The 14,356-nt window shown below is 42.5% G+C and overlaps 1 long non-coding RNA gene across 1 annotated transcript in view; it reads right to left on the bottom strand.

Moving 5' to 3' along the window:
• Nucleotides 1–14,356, bottom strand: part of LOC144322533 (uncharacterized) — a 28,770-nt gene that overhangs the window by 9,208 nt on the left and 5,206 nt on the right. Inside the window, exon 2 of the long non-coding RNA XR_013388162.1 lies at nucleotides 5,721–5,891. This is a non-coding gene — a long non-coding RNA (uncharacterized LOC144322533). The remainder of the gene's footprint in view (nucleotides 1–5,720; nucleotides 5,892–14,356) is intronic.

Here is a 14,356-nt window from a genome sequence, read left to right as displayed (position 1 = left end):
TGAAACCTCTTTAAAAAGATTATGATGCTATGGCTATTTTTAGCTATAAAGAGGCCACTAGGTTGGCTGCCAGGGGTTGAGTCTTCTCTCTTGGCCACCCTCATGACATCTTTCCAAGCAATTCTTTGGCCCAGCTGCAGAGCTGATCCAATTCACTTATCATGGCCGTCAAATAAATGGACTTGGTTGTTTTCCTGTCAGCCTCTCTATGTGTCCCATCAGCACAGCCGAAGATAAGGAGCCTCTGTCTCTGACCCAGACGATTTGGACCTGGGTGCCGCCATTGTGTGCCAGGGAAAGTATAAGCCCGAGGGCTAGAGAAAACCGTCTTCCCTTTGGCTTTTTTTGCCACATTCTAAAGCAACATCCGGCTCCCTGTTTCTGGGCCTGGCTCCGGGAAGTCAATCCACCAGATCATGGGAGGTGAATTAGGGCAGCATGGCCTGGGAGTCTGGGGCATGAGGGCCGGACTGGGTCTCTTGTGGATGTACTCTGACTAGGGGTGATGCACTTCCCCAGTCTAGGCTGGTCACCCTCCTCTGTGTGCTGAGAGGTAGGACTTGACAGCCTCCGAGGTCAAGCTTGGTTCTGGCCTTCTGTGAATCATGAATCATTTAAGAATGCAATCTCACTCTCTGTCGAAGACTCTCCATCTTTCCTTCACCCTCACTCTTTGTGCACTCCACTTGTCCCCAGGAGCTGCTCATTTCAATTTCAGCTTTAAACTTCAACCCTACCCCAAGCACTGAGCCTATTATTTCCCTCCTTCCTCTTCATTTTGAGTCGCTTCTGGTCCTGTTTTCTGCCATCTAGAGGAGCTAGCTTTAGAAACCCCTGGTTTCCTAATGCATGCTGGAAGATTAATGACAGATTATGGCTTCAATTCTCATTCCACTTGCATTTTGGGAGAAGAGCGATACTCCAACTTCAGAAAAATGGCCCTCTCACAGTAGAGTCTAGACTTAGGCTGAGGAGATAGGCTCAAAAAGTAGACAGGGGGCTGCGTTATAAAGGCTTCCAAAGAGAAGGTAAGAGGTTTGGGCTCTATCCAATGGCTGCAGGGCGCCACCGAGGGTTGGTAAGCTGTATCTGAGCTGTATCTTCCAGGATCATTCAGGCAGCTTTTTGAAGACTGAGGTGGAAGGAAGCAGAGGCAGGCAGGAGAGTGAATCCAGCATCGCGGTGAGAGAGACAAGGAGAGTGGCAGCAGAAATGGAAGGCAAGAGCCTGACCTGAGAGGTTAGAGAACAGACTGGACTTGGCATGGTGGATGTGGAGATGAGATAGGGAGGAGTTGAGAATGACACTGAAAAGTGAAAGGCTGATGCAGTTTTGTCTGTAGTAGATAGGAAAACAGCTGCCCTGCCATCTTCCTCCAGCCCACCATGCTGTAGCCACAGCCATATCTGCTCCTGCCTCAGGGCTTTTGCCCTGGTGGGTCTCTGTGCCCAGTTTTACCTTAAACATTGCCTCTTTCAAGAAGTTTCCTTGATTGCCCAGTCTAAAGCTGTCTCCTGCCCTCTCATCTCCCATCTTGGGTCTTTATTCCCCTTGCTCTTTATCTCCAGCTGATGTGAGTTCATTCATCCATGCACTTCCTTCCACTATAATTTAAGTCCAACTTGTGTAGGGGTCCTAACTGTCTCACGCATGAGTGTATCTCTGGTACCTAGAAATAGGGCTTGGCTCAGAGCGGGTGCCTAGTAATTATAAGAGTTTAATGAACTGGAAGGGGAAGGAGGAAAGCAGGATGTAAGGAAGAAAGGAAGGAAAGAAGGAAGGCAGGATGGAAGGAAAGAAGAAAGGCAGGAAGGCAGGATTGAAGGAAGGAAGGATGGAAGGAAGGAAAGGAGAAGGAAGGAAAGGAGGAAGGCAGGCAGGCAGGCCAGACAGGAAGGAAAGAAAGGAGGGAGAGAGGAAGGAAGGAAGGAAGGAAGGAAGGAAGGAAGGAAGGAAGGAAGGAAGGACAGACAGGAGGGAGGAGGAGAAAGACTCGAGTTCTTCCCGGAGATGTCTGCAATACAATCCCCGTCCTCCAGGCCTCTCCGGATGAGACTTGCTGCTCCTCCCTCGCAGGACTGGCTGTGCGGGTGGAAGGCTGCTGCTGGGCCCAGGGCCCGGGCTCCCGTGGCTTCCGCGGCCGCTCGCAGTGCTTCCTCAGGAGGTGTGCGGGCGAGAGCCTGGAGCCCAGAAAGCCCGGGGCCTCGAGGAGGGGAGGCCGGCAGCCAGCAGCTCCAGGGGCCCAGCGCCCCCCATCTGCCAGCTGCCTGCGCCTCGTCCCAGGCCTGAAGAGCCCACAGAGCTGCAGAAGCAGGACATTGTTGGCAACCACTAAGTTTCTTTACCCACTTTGGGCTTTGGGTTTAAGGAACTGGTGGGCATCCAGATGGAGATGCAACGGCAGGAATTGGATATATGAATATACGTCAATATGTGTATACATGTGCACACATCTCCATGTATGTGTGCATGTGTGTATATGTTTATACCTACATGTGTGAGTGCATATGCACATGTGTTTACATTTCTGCAGAAATTGGTTTGATGACCTGTGGAGTGTGTATATATATAAGCTTTTAACGTAAGAAAAGAAGTTCTTTTGTTTCTTGATTGGCCTGTAAAGAAAACTGTAATAGTGGTGTGCTTTCATATGCCTATTCTGAAAATTTTTCGAATGGATGAACGGGGACAGGTATAACCAGGTAAAGGAAGGGTTTCCTACTGGGTGTGGTCTGAGACCCTGCCTGCCTGAAGCCTCTGCCCTCTGCAATCTACTCCCTGGTGCCATTCTTCTGCCCTCCTGTCACTCCTTCGGCCAAGGGTTAAGACAGTGGCTGCAGAAGCAGCAACTGCAGGTGGCCCTAGCATCAGTAAACAGGCATCTGGTGCTTTATGCCTTAGAAAGCAGTTTTCCCATCATCCTTTCACTTAATCCTCATAGTAACTCGGTGGCACAGGTTCTGGTATTTTTTTTTTTTTTTCAAAATAGAGAAACAGAGGATCAAACTGAGTCACAGGATGCACAGGTAACTGAGTGAGGAGGGATCCAGCAGACTGTCAGTGCTCCTGGGTCAGCAGGCTTTCTCTACCACCACCCTCAGTCCCAGGTAACATTCTATGGGCTTCTTGGAAGCTATTTACATAACAAAGAGAACAACCTTGTTCTTGAAAGCCATTCATTGTCTGTCACAGGAGACAGGGAGATACCATCTTTGGGCAAGGTCTTCACCCATCTCGTAATTTAAGTAAAACTTTCATGCTAATTTCCTCTCCCTTCTAGTGTTAGTCCTGGCTCCTGGGAAAGGAAAGGAAGTGCTTTCACACTTTATAGACAACCTTGGCTTCAATCACATCATTTGCTCCATTTTTTTTCTCTTACAAAATATGAAAAAGCAGAAGTAAGGGTTTCTCTGTTTCTCTTTAAAGGAAGAAGATAATAGTTGTTTTGCACATTTTAATTTAGCATATTTAAAAGGATTGAGAGTTGATGTTTTTTAATTGCAGGATTTATTTTGGATAAAAATTAATGTGGGATGAGCTAAGAATACTTTTTTCTTTCTTTCTTTTTTTCTTTTCGAGTATTGAGAGACAAGGGGAAGGCTCTGGAGATCTGTTTGCAAAATTCCAGCGACCTTCCTGGTCTCCCTGAGACCAGCCACACACGGTCTGAGATTCCACCCCCTGGCATCTGATTGGGGGTGGGCGGGGGTGTCTTCTAGCCAGGCCTCTTAGCTTTACAGTTTTCTATCACAGAAGAAAGGCCACACCTGACTCTCCTCTCCCCAGTTAGTGTCCCTCTCATTCCTTGACTAAGGCAAGCTGCTTCTCCCTACTGCCTTCTCCACCCCTCTCCACTGTGCACTTGGGTCCCTGCTTCACGCTGACCCACTCCCCACCCACTCCCCTTGCTTATTGAGATCCGGATTGCTTCATGGGGACTTGCCCAGTGGAAGCTACTCATTCTTCCACTTTCCACATACCATGGAGCCAGGAAAAGAGTTGACATTTTCTTGGATCTCCACTTATGTTTACCAACATTACACTGTCACCCAAGTTTTAAAAATTGCAGTGTATTTTGAATTTTATTCTATTTGGCTATATAATCCATTATCTTTTCTATATCACTGTCATCTTCTAGCCTTCCAAGCACGGTAGTTCATTTATTGAAGACTTTGGCACCTGATTCATGACTCATCTTTCCATCTCAACTCCTGCTATCCTCATCCTAAGACATTTCAGTGACAAGAATTGGACCATCCCACATCCTAGTCTTATACTTCTGGAACTCCTTCTTTCTGGAGACCATTACCTTGCCTCAATTTCAGTCACATACTCAAGGATCATCTCCTAGAAGAGTTTCCTTTTTGAATTCTTCAAGTCCTTTCTAGCAGCCTCATGACTTTGCTTCCTCTAGGCTCTTGGAGCCTTATTTTTCTCTCCATCTATTGGCCTTCTCCCAACTTCTACTTCTACTTCTACTTTTTTCCCCTCCTTTTTAGACTATGATTGATTACCCTTTCCTTCTCAGTAACTCTCTGAATACTTACCACTCTCCTTGAATTCCACATACAACCCTGCACCCTATGCCCTACATTCCTAGTGGAATGTCGTATCACCTACAGCACTGAGAAAATTGATTCTTCCAGTATCAATCCATCTCTCTCAACTTACAGCAGCTTCCTATTCATTGCCTCCTTTCCCCTCTGCCTCAGAGGATATGTATCCTTGATGTCATTTCTCTCCCTGCACCTTGTTCTATCAGTCATCAACTCTCTACAAGACCTTTTTCCTTCTATGAAATCCTTTCCCTTAGGATATAAAAATGGTCATTTTTTTTTTCCAATCCAAACAAACGGATAGTAATTGCCTGTACTCCATGTTTACCTCTATCTCAGTAGGATCTTATCCAACTCTCTCAAAAGAGTTGCCTACACTCACTACCTCTAATTTCCCACCCCCCTTCCACTCTCCACCCCGCTTCAGTCTGGCTTCTTGTCTGTCATTCCACTGAAACACCTGTTCACTAAAATTAACAGTAACTTCCTAATTGCTAAATCCAATAGGTGTTTTTCCAGTCCTTATCCTACTGAGCTACTTTCCAGTATTTAATATTGTTAATCATCCTTTTCCTTCTGGAGACTGGATTTCCTTGCATCTGGGATATGCAGCCTTCTGATTTTCCTGGTAGCTGAAAATTCTATCCTTGGTTCTTTTTTTTTTTTTTTTTTTTTAAGATTTTTTTTTTTATTAATGATAGTCACAGAGAGAGAGAGAGAGAGAGGCAGAGACACAGGCAGAGGGAGAAGCAGGCTCCATGCACCGGGAGCCCGACATGGGATTCGATCCCGGGTCTCCAGGATCGCGCCCTGGGCCAAAGGCAGGCGCCAAACCGCTGCGCCACCCAGGGATCCCTATCCTTGGTTCTTCATGGCTCCTCTTCCTCTTACATATTGGAAGTTTCTGTAGTTGTCTACTGTCTCACACTCTCCCTAAATGAGCTCTTTTCCCCTTATGACTTCTATTTTTAATACCTGTAGGTCACTAACTCCAAAGTACATTTTTTCATTCATACCTCTTCTGAGTCAGGAATTTAACTATCTTCCAGATATTTCTAGGTGACCCATCCTGCATACATAGTGTGCCCCCGAACCAGTGTCTCCTCCAAAATTCTACAATTTACTCATCCTTCCCTAGGTACCAGGTTAAAACTTGGAAGTTACCTTAATGTCTCTTTCTCCTTTGCCAGCCACATCATATCAATGGGCATATCCTGCCCAATTAAAGCTTCCCCTTTCTCTTTGTCCTGGATTGGTGCAACGGCCTTCATGCATGGCTTTCTGCTTCCATTTCTGTTCACTTCTGGTCAATCCTCATGCCATAGTCAGCACAATCTGATGAAATAGAAATCTGATCAGACAAGCCCATGCTTAAAGCATTTAAATAGGCAGTATGTCCAGGAGAATGTCCAGGCTCTTCTCATACAAGGGCTTCCTTGACCTAACATCTGCAGACCTCTTCAGCCTCATTGATCAGCCCTCCCTGTCTAATCCTTTCTGTTTCAGTAACAATTAACTGCACAGAGTCCATACCTGACACCACCCCAACCTGGCAGGTCTTGGTGCCTTTGCTTGGGTTCTTCCTTTGCCTGGAATTCCTCATCATTTCCTACCTCTCTTTGCCTGGCTCAACCCTACTCATTCTTTAAGACTCAGCTTACCAGTCCTTCCTAAGCCCCTTGGCTAATGTATGAGCTTTTCCTCAGAGCTTCCACAACACCTTGTGCATACTTCCATAAAGTTGCTTTATACCATTTTCCATGTATATCCTTCCGGTACATTGTAAGTTTCTTGAGGTCCCATTCAATGTTCCATCCTCTTGCCCAGTCCAGTGCCAAGTATCTAGAAGGTGTTTGGAAAAAGCTTTGGATGTGGAATTAAGAGCCATTCATTTCCATCCATCTTCCTTATGATATAGATAATCACTTTCCTCATCTGAGTCATGCTTCCTTATCTAAAATTATTCCATTTACCTTTCAAGGAAAATCTGAGGATCAAATGAAATGACATAAATATTCCTTATAAACTGCAGAGTACTATGAAAATGTTTTATCATATAGGATATGCAGAAACACATAGAGAAAAAAATCTATCATAACATTATGGATCCTATACGTAAGCCTTCATATTCATTCAAAAATCTGGATAAACATTTTTATATCAGTGTGGTAGTCTGCAAAGTATAGTAAGGGATTATTTCTTTGTTTTAAAAACCTAGTCAATGTGCCCAGGGGCTCTAGAACTGAGCTTGTGAAAATAATCAGCTGATATTACTTAATAGCTGTGACAAGAGCACTAATCCAGTTTTTTTTTTTTTAAGATTTTATTTATTTATTCATGAGAGACACAGAGAGAGAGAGGCAGAGACACAGGCAGAGGGAGAAGCAGGCTCCATGCAGGGAGCCTGACGTGGGACTTGATCCCGGGTCTCCAGGATCACACCCTGGGCTGAAGGTGGTGCTAAACCACTGGGCCACCAGGGCTGCCCACTAATCAGTTTCATCGTTAGAAGCTCACCAATCTACAGACAATCCTAAGGGATTTATGGCAGTACATCTTCTTTCCTCTGTGCCTGCAGACTGCCCCTTCTACCTAGCTCTTCCAACTGGGACATTTTATACACTTTTTAGTTCTGTGTGAAAATCAGGCCATGGAGAAGGGATGATTCAGATGAGATTTCACAAACCAAACATTTTCCTTAAGTGAACACGTGCCACTTATTCAGTTCTTTCTCTATTGCTTGGCAAGAGGGGAGGAAAAACAGTTCCACTCTGAAAAAGACAACTCCCAGTTTAGATAAATGGAATTAGAAATAAATGAACAAGCAATAAATGAGAGTGGCCTGCTTTAACAAGTCAGATCTTTATTGAAAATTGGAGCTAGAAAACTTAGTTCCAGGTTGTACAACAAAGCAGTCTAAGGAATTAAAAGCATCGGGCAAGAGGAACATGCACATTTCTTCGTCATAGGAAATAGGGACAGTGCAAGCATTCCCCAAATAGGAGAAGTTTTATGGGGGATGGGCAGAGGCCCACACCTGGATTGTGGTGATGGAGACCTGGTTCTGCCGCCTACTGATTAGATGACTTTTGGCATGTTATTTCATCTGTTTGGACCCATTTCTTCATATATCACATGGAGATCAATCATAAGACATACCTCATAAAGTGGTAGAGAGAGAGAGAGAGAGAGAGAAAACCTGGCCTATAATCACTAAATAGTGGATATTATTTTAATTAAAGTTAAATTTATTTGAAGTGAAAATGCAGGGAAATTAAAAAAAAAATGATTGGAAAGACACATCTGGATCAGAATATGCAGCTCTTGAATTCCAGGTTACAAAGTTTAGATTTTGTTTAGACAAGAGGGAGCCTCTGAAGGTTTTTGAGTGGCAGTGTGACACAATGACAGATGTGCTTTTTGAAGTTGATCTGGAATGCTGTGTGGAGGGAGCTTGAAGGGAATTATCAAGAGGCAGAAGAACCTGCTGGGAAGCTATCATTTGGTCCAGTGAAACCTGATAAAGTCTGACCTAGGGCAGTGGTAATGGGGTGAAAGAAGAGGGAGGTTATTGGGATAGAACTGGCAAGAGGTTGTTAAAGACAGTTTCCGTGTGTTCCTACCTTTGTGGCTGGGAGGATGGTAGTGCTCATTATTTCTTCAAAGAAGAGCCAACAGTCATTTGGGTATAGTAACTCTCTGAACATCCTGTCTGTGATCAAATTTTGGAAAACTTCACTTGACTATTGGTTCTTATTTCAAAAGAATTTATGTCTGATTTTTTTTTCTTTTTTTAGAAGAATGCAATCAGTAGGAAGGTAGGATTCACTGACAAAAACATTCTCTGCAGCAAACCTGGCTGGAATGCATCTCTTCCATGAAGTGACTCCTTAGGGCTTCCCAGCCCACTGCAGTGCCACCCAGCTTAGCCACATTCATTTGCTGCCAGGAAGATGTTTGAATCCAGGCAAGATCCTGTGCCAACCCCTCTGGCTCTTCTTCCTAGAGTGTCTGTGTTCTACTCCCCACCCATACTGGCTGAAAACATGAGCAAATCTGATTGGAGTACAACCATGTTGAACAGTCTGTTTCTTCATTCTCCTTATCAGAGAACTCAGCCTGGCTGTAGAGATCAGCCTCCCCGGGGAAAGCCATGCTGAGACCCAGTATCACATCCACCTTATCTGTGTTGTACTATTCTGTCCTTCTTTAAACTCTCCATCTGTTGTCCTGATACCGAGGTGAGGCTTAATGGTCTGTAATCCCCAAGCTCCCAGTGATGCCTCTGAAAAAGATTGGGCCCCACATTAACAACCTCCCAATTTTTGGCAACAGTGTCTTTCATAACCTCATTTCTCCATTGGCCATTTCAACTTCTCATCTATCCAAACTCCATACAAGGGAGTGAGGGTCCCACTGTCCTTGCTAGTCATAGCCTGCTCCCAAAGATATATTTTTTTGAAAGAGGCTTTAGTGTATTAATCAATTTATTGTAAAATATGTATTTATAGTGTGCATATTATTGAACTAGGCAGTGTTGGAGGCCTCTTCAAGATGAAAGAGACATATAGCTTTTATTTCCAAATGAGGTTGGGATCTAGTGGGGAGATTGACATGTACACAGATGAGACAGGTGAGGCTGTGTAGGGGTGGATTTGAGGAGGAGGAAGAGGGTGGAAAGCAAAGTAGGAGTTAAATCTGCGACTTTTCAGCTATAAGACTTAAATTTTATGTTGAAGATAGGGTACTTACAAACCCTTTCTCTGCAGAATGACTGATGTAGACTCTGAGAAGTCTCTGAGGACAGGTCGAAGGCCCATTTCAGTACCATCTCTGAGGCTTATGAAGTGTAAAGAGTGTCCTCTTGAGCCGGAAGAGTGGCCCAGAGGTCTGGCTGATGGCGCCATTTTGCTTATGTGAAAACAGCAAATACATGAAAAACTAGCCAAAATACCATCTTCAATTATGTATATAAAGGAGATCAAGACAGTATGCTGTGTAATTAATTATGGTTTTGATTTAAGTCTAGAACTCAAGTAAGGCTTCTGCTAATTAAATAATTATTTGTACTTTGATTGTTTTCAGACTAAGGATCTCATTAATACAGCCTCTAATGGAAGACACATTTTATGTAACATTCCATATGTGCAGAAATCATGTGAATGTATTGCATATATATACTTTACACTTTCCTATTTGATCATCATACCAGCCCTGAAAATAGCACATGTCTCAGTTCAAAGAGTTGTAGGACTTGCTTCAGTTGCTCCCTAACTAGAGGGTAATTTTCTGGAAGTCAGGGACCATCTTGCATCTCCAAGGGCCAGAAAAGAACTGAACAGAAGAGTTGGAGATAGAGCTATGGTAAAACCTTACAAGCTTTCCTCAGTTCTGTGCTTTTATTAAGAACAGAATAGCAACCAATGTGGAGTAAACTGGATCATCTGGGGCCACATCCACAGGAACATCTCTGATGCTGGAGACATTGCTAGAACTGTAAGGTGCTGAGGGCAGGTTTTAGCAAGATCAGAAATTCAGAAATTGTTGGGTTCACACAAAAGGACAAAGAATCAAGTCCACAGATCCAGGTCTAGGGAGGGATAAAGTCAGAGTCAATGGATTCATAGCCATGAAAACACAGATGTGTGTCTTCTTTCAAAGGATGTCTTCAGCCTCAACCTCTTTTATCTTTAGGTTTCTATGGCCCTCTCATTGTTCTGATGGGCAGAGATTCAGGGACCTTCTGGGAGTTTCAAGCAGTTAACATCTCCAAGACCTCCAAAGCAGAGACACATCTTTGTCATTGTCCATGTCCCCAGTTAAGCCAGGGCTGGGCCCTTTAGTGGGACCTTAGGTTCAGTAATGGGAACGATATCCACAGCAATCTAGTATATTGCATTCCCAAGGTGACAGTGTAGATTATAACAGAAACATCCCCTTGGGAAGCGTTTTTCTTCTCCAAGTCAGGGCCAGGAAATGTGGCCACCTATTAATTAAATTTAAGGATTCCAATGTAACACTTAGGGGGACACTGGTTTTTAAACCATAGAATGAGACAAAGCATGGCAGTGGTACATGAAGCCTGTGATGATCTTGGCTTATTGACAGTGTTCAATATTATTTTGGTGTGGGATCCAGGAGAACATAAATTCTGTCTCAGCTCAGCCTCTTCTTTTCTTGACATATTTACAAAGATATACATTAACACAGAACAAAGGCAAAGAAAGGCAAAAATCACATTTTATTGTTCCCTGGGACTGAGACCCAATCCAGCACAGAGAACTTTGGCAGGCTGGCCTGGAGTTACGTAAAACTCAAGAGCTTTAGCCAAGGGTCAATTTAACATGCTTGTTAACACAAGGGCAAAAATACACAAAGAAAAAGAGACTCATCTAGGTGCCAAGCTGGCTTAAACTCCCCAGGCAGTAGTCTCAGGACTATTGCTGTTAAATTTATCAGGTTTTTTTTTTTTTATTTTTTATTTTTATGTTTAATGCCTTTTGTGTCCTGAGTAAAAAAATGTTTGCTGTCTTCAAGGCCTCAAAGATTTTCTCTTATATTCTCCTCAAGGAGTTTTATAGTTACAGTTTTCCATTTTGTTTTATGATCTATTTTAGGTTAGTTTTTGTGTATGATGTGAGGTAAGGATATGTTTTCCCATATAGAGACCCAGTGATTCCTGATTGAAGACTGCCCTTTCACCATTAAATTACTTTGTCACCTTTGTTGAAGGTGATATATGTGTGATCTCTCTAATCTGTTCTATTAATCCAATTGTCTATCCTGACACCAGTACCACACTGCCTTGATTACTATAGCTTTGTAAGTCTTGAAGTCCAGTAGGGTAAGTCCTCCAAGTCTCTACTTCTTTTTCAAAACTGATTTTGGATATTTTCAATCATTTGCAATTCCATATACATTTTAGAATCAGTGTGTCAATTTCCACCAAAAAGAATGCTGGGGTTTTGATAGGAATTTATAAATAAATTTAGAGAAAACAGATAACATCACAATATTGAGACTTGCAATTCATGAACATATATATATATATATATATATATATCTTTCAATTTGTTTAGTTATTCTCAATTTATCACAGTGATATTTTGTAGTTTTCAGTGTATAGTCTTGTGTATATGTGTGAAGTATATTCCTAAATGCTTTATGTTTCATGTCACTGTAGTTGTTTGATTTCATTTTCCAATTTTTCACTGATAGTCTATAAAAATATAATTGATTTTATATAATTACCTTGTAACCTGTGACTTTGCTAAATTTACCTATTCTAATTTTTTGTAGATTTGCTGCATACATAAATGTGTTTTATCTTACATGACTTTTTAAACATTTTACATGACTTTTAAAAGCAGTGATACTGCCTGCTTGAAACAGTGGCCCAATTCTTGTCTTGGGAACTGACCAATACAATTGCTATTTCCTCATCTTTGGGGAAGTCATGGAAGATACTGTCTATGGATGAAGGCATATTGATTATACAGTAAATCAGTAACCAGCAGTCACTGGAAGTCTTAATAGATTCGCCTGATTGAGGAGAATAGGAATGAGGTTGATGAATGCCTCTTGGTATTCCTTCTTAAGAAAGAAGTAGATGGGGTGAGAGAATAAAGGTCAGAGAAAATCAAGGGGTGAAGGATTTCAAGGGACCGTGGGTTGGCCAGTCCTCCAATCAGGAAAGGACTGACTTCTTGGAGCAGGTGTCTGGGCTGTGGTGAGTCTGCTAAGATATCCCACTCTTAATGAATCATTTGTGTGGGCAAATGTTATCAATATCTCCAGGGATTCTAATATGCTAAACAGGACACAGAGGAACTTTATGGGTACGGGCATGGCTTTCTTCTTTGCTTTGTCAGGTTGTTATTTGGTAGATGACTTGGAAGAAATAAGGTTATCTGGGAAGTTAATGACTACCTAAGATGCATGTCTGAGAATGGAATCTGGGTTTGGATAGCAAGGTTTTAGAAACTGAAATTACGGGCCCTTACTTAAGACACTAAGTTAAGTGTCTGGAATTTAAGACACTGGAATTTTGAGAAAAACAAGGGCTTTGGAGTTAGGCAACCCAGGGTTCAGATCTCAGTTCTGAGGGATGTTCTCCATTTTCCTCCAGACACACTTTCTACCATTCTTCACCTTGTCCTGTGTGCTGGGGACTGGGCTGAGATTTGCTTTCCTGCCCCCTATTGGGTTTAGTCAATGGGAGGTACTGGCAGGTAATCAGAGGTAAGAAGTGAGGTCAGGATATTTATTTGCCCAGTTGTCTTTTGTTGGGTTGCAGTTTGGCCATGACTGCTCCTGACAGTTGGCCCTTTCTTACAGCTTCTCTCCAGGTTCCAGCAACCGCTAGCTTTTCCTGCCCCTTCATGCCCAAGGATAGGAAAAGTTTTCTGCTATTTCTATTAATGGGTTACTTTATCACCCCTTGCAGGTTTTCTATGAGTCTGCATACCTTACCATGTTCCCTTCATTAAGTTCTCTTCAATTGTCTCTTTCGAGGATGTCAGGACCCTGTTAGATCAGCCCATCCACTTAATAGCTTTGGAACTTTGAGCAAGTTATTTCGGTACCTGAGTCTCCATTTTTTTTCATCTATAAAGTGGAAATAAAAATATCCCTTGAAAAGATAAGAGATAATAGATGTGAATAGCTCACAGTAGCTACCCAATAAGTGGCACTTATCATCATCATTAGTAGTAACTATTATCACATGAGGACTGGCAAGATCATGGTGTCCTCAGTGACTACTCAGAAAAAAATTGTAGGGCTGGTTACTAGTTACCCAGAAGCATAAGACTAGGGGTGGGGGCAAGGAGAATCTCAGGTAATGAAAGGTGAAAACCAGACAAAGGGTTGGAAAGGCTTACTAGTACTATGTAATAGAATAACTTTGATATTTTAATGTAAGAAGGGAGATACAGCTTTAGGAGTCTCAAGACTTGATGGAGGGTCCTTATACCTAAAAATGGTAATGGAGGTATTTACCTTCTTAGAAAGAAGCATGTAGAGTTACCCTATGACCCAACAACTGCACTACTGAGTATTTACCCCAAAGATACAAATATAGTGAAGCAAAGGGACACCTGCACCCCAATGTTCATAGCAGTAATGTCCAGAATAGCCAAACTATGGAAGGAGCGAAGATGTACTTCAACAGGTGAATAAATAAAGAAGATGTGGTCTATATACACAATGAAATATTACTTAGCCATCAGAAAGGAAGAATATCTATCATTTACACTGATATGTATGGAACTGGAGGGTATTATGCTGAGTGAAATAAGTCAATAGGAGAAAGACAATTATCATATGATCTCACTCATATATGGAATATAAAAAATAGTGAAAGGGACCATAGGGAAGGAAGGGAAACTGAATGGGGAAAAGTCAGAGAGGAAGAGAAACCATGAGGGACTCTTAACTCTGGGAAACAAACAGGGTTGCTGAAGGGGAATTGGGGGGGTGGGATAGGGTAACTGGGTGATGGGCACTGAGGAAGGTGCTTGATGGGATGAGCACTGGGTATTATACGCAACTGATGAATTACTGAAAACTATATCTGAAACTAATGATGTACTATATGTTGGCAAACTGAATTTAAATTTAAAAAAAAGAAAGCAGCAAATATAGTAGTTGCTACATGTCACAAGCAAATCCTTGAGTGGAGATTCAATGAGCCATGAGTCAAACCTTGAGAAAGGCAAAAATATAAAAGAAAAGAAGTTGTTTTTGACATGAGTGCATCCTGAAGATCATCCAGCTGGATGGAAAAAATGAATCCCTGA

This window comes from Canis aureus, chromosome 10 (genome assembly GCF_053574225.1).
Source record: "Canis aureus isolate CA01 chromosome 10, VMU_Caureus_v.1.0, whole genome shotgun sequence".
Taxonomy (NCBI): domain Eukaryota; kingdom Metazoa; phylum Chordata; class Mammalia; order Carnivora; family Canidae; genus Canis; species Canis aureus.
This window is presented reverse-complemented; position numbering and strand designations above follow the sequence as displayed.